Below are 3,018 nucleotides of genomic sequence, written 5' to 3' on the forward strand. Positions count from 1 at the left end.
AGATATCGCCTATTCTACTCTATACTGCTTGCATTAGAGTAGTGTAGCATGTTACTGCTTTCCGTTATACCTATCCTGATGCATAGCATGTCCTTGTTACTACTGTTGTTACCTTTACCTGCAATCCTATATGCTTAGTATAGGATGCTAGTATTTTCATCTGTGGCCCTACATTCTTGTCCGTCTGCCGTGCTATACTATCGGGCCGTGATCACTCGGGAGGTGATCACGGGTATATCCTATATACTTTATACATGATACATGTGGAGACTAAAGTCGGGTCAGCTCGAAGAGTACCCGCGAGTGATTCACGGATTGGGGGCTGAAAGGACCTTTGTCCCGACGGCCCTCTGTGTGGATCTTTGTGGCGGAGCGACAGGGCAGGTTGAGACCGCCTAGGAGAGAGGTGGGCCTGGCCCTGTTCGGCGTTCGCGGATACTTAACACGCTTAACGAGATCTTGGTATTTGATCTGAGTTGGTTACGAGCCTATACGCACTAACCATCTACGCGGGAGTAGTTATGGGTATCCCGACGTCGTGGTATCAGCCGAAGCACTTCAGACGTCAGCGACGGAGCGGCGCGCGACGGAGCGGCGCGCGCCGGATTGGACTGGAACGCCTGCTAGGCTAGGTCTGCTTCCGGCCGCCCTCGCAACGTGCAGGTGTGCTATGGGCGATGGGCCCAGACCCCTGTGCGCTTAGGTTTAGACCGGCGTGCTGGCCTCTCTGTTTTGCCTAGGTGGGGCTGCGACGTGTTGATCTTCCGCGGCCGGGCATGACCCAGGAAAGTGTGTCCGGCCAAATGGGATCAAGCGTGCTGGGTAAGTTGGTGCACCCCTGCAGGGAAGTTAATCTATTCGAATAGCCGTGATCTTCGGTAACAGGACGACTTGGAGTTGTACCTTGACCTTATGACAACTAGAACCGGATACTTAATAAAACACACCCTTCCAAGTTCCACAGACAACCCGGTGATCGCTTTTCCACAGGGCGACGAGGGGAGGATCGCCGGGTAGGATATGCTATGCGATGCTACTTGGAGTTGCTACTTGGAGATGCTACTTGGAGGACTTCAACCTACCCTCTTCTTCCTGTTGCAAGACGAAGGTGACCAGAAGCGTAGTCTTCGATAAGACTAGCTATCCCCCTCTTATTCTGGCATTCTGCAGTTCAGTCCACTGATATGGCCCTTTACACATATACCCATACATATGTAGTGTAGCTCCTTGCTTGCGAGTACTTTGGATGAGTACTCACGGTTGCTTTTCTCCCTCTTTTCCCCTTTCCCTTCTACCTGGTTGTCGCAACCAGATGCTGGAGCCCTGGAGCCAGACGCCACCGTCGACGACGACTACTACCCCGGAGGTGCCTATTACTACGTGCAGCCCGCTGACGACGACCAGGAGTAGTTAGGAGGATCCCAGGCAGGAGGCATGCGCCTCTTTCGATCTATATCCCAGTTTGTGCTAGCCTTCTTAAGGCAAACTCGTTTAACTTATGTCTGTACTCAGATATTGTTGCTTCCGCTGACTCGTCTATGATCGAGCAATTGTATTCGAGCCCTCGAGGCCCCTGGCTTGTATTATGATGCTTGTATGACTTATTTATGTTTTTAGAGTTGTGTTGTGATATCTTCCCGTGAGTCCCTGATCTTGATCGTACACGTTTGCGTGCATGATTAGTGTACGATTGAATCGGGGGCGTCACAAGTTGGTATCAGAGCCAGCTGCCTCTAGGAAGCCCCCTTCCACACTCCTTGGCCGAAGTTGAGTCTAGACATTGCAAAACTTTTTACTAACATGGCTGTGCGGCCCATGGGCCCACGTCGCCATTGGGTGGTATTAGGATCTTTTACTCCTCGTCTATACTCTGGGACTCTGATCTCTCTTCTATTCGGGTTAAATGAATTTTACTAAAATCTAACTTTAGATTCTCGAAAATACTTTCTCCCGGAGAGGCCCTTCAGTCCAGATGATCACCGACTGCACCAGAAGATTTCAGAGATACTCTTTGATATTCTCTCGAGACTTTGTGCCCATCACTTTTGCTATTCCCGACCACCGATAAATCCTTATGGATAACTTCTTACACTTGCCATTCATACGATCATCCCCCATTGATCTTGTTATTACAAGATACCCCGTAGTTTTCTCTATTGTTCCGAGAATACTTTGTGCCTACTGCCTAGCAGTTCTTTGCCACATGAATACCCCTTCAAATAAATCCTCGCACTTGTCGAGTATCCGCTCATCCCCAGTTGTTCATGTGTTTCACAAAGGTCTTCAAAATAATATTCGATCTTCTGAAAATCCTTTGGGGCCTTTGGCTCTTGGAAATTCTTGCTTGCTTGCATTATGGTTAATCCCATAAGTCTCGTAGTCATATTGACATTCCTTGTCATTATCATTTTGAGTCTGTTGACTCAATATGTTTGCGAATACACGCAATCATCATTGATCCTTATAAATTACTTTTCTGGCTGATCTGCCATTCTTTTAACTGGAATTGGTTCTCGACCAATCGAATTGTCTTCGATTGTACCCTAAGGCTATTCAACTTATCCACCCCTAATCAGAGCATTGCTTCTGATCCCTTGATTTGGGAATCATAATTCCTTTGCATTTGACAATTGAGTTATTCAGTTGTTTCTATAATCCGGTGCACTTGCATTCCTTCTTCCTTCGATAGAGTACCGATACCCACACCAGCTCCGTTGTGGACCATCGGTTCCTTTGTTGGATTTTATGTCCTTCATAATTAATCACCTTGTGAGCCCTTTCCCCTGATACATAATGCCTTTGGTACATTGTATCCTCTGCTTGACCAACAATGCTCTACTTTCGAGCTTGTATTAATTACCCCGAGGTTTGTGGTATATGTTCGTAAGATGCCCGGATGGGTTGAACCTATGCCTTCCTTAATATGTGTGAACTCGGAAGATTTCACGAGTCGTACTCATCTGGTATTTCGCTAGGTAAAACTTTCAACACTAATGCCTTTATCAAAGCGAGAAGTGA

This window comes from Triticum aestivum, chromosome 3A (assembly GCF_018294505.1).
Source record: "Triticum aestivum cultivar Chinese Spring chromosome 3A, IWGSC CS RefSeq v2.1, whole genome shotgun sequence".
NCBI lineage: Eukaryota > Viridiplantae > Streptophyta > Magnoliopsida > Poales > Poaceae > Triticum > Triticum aestivum.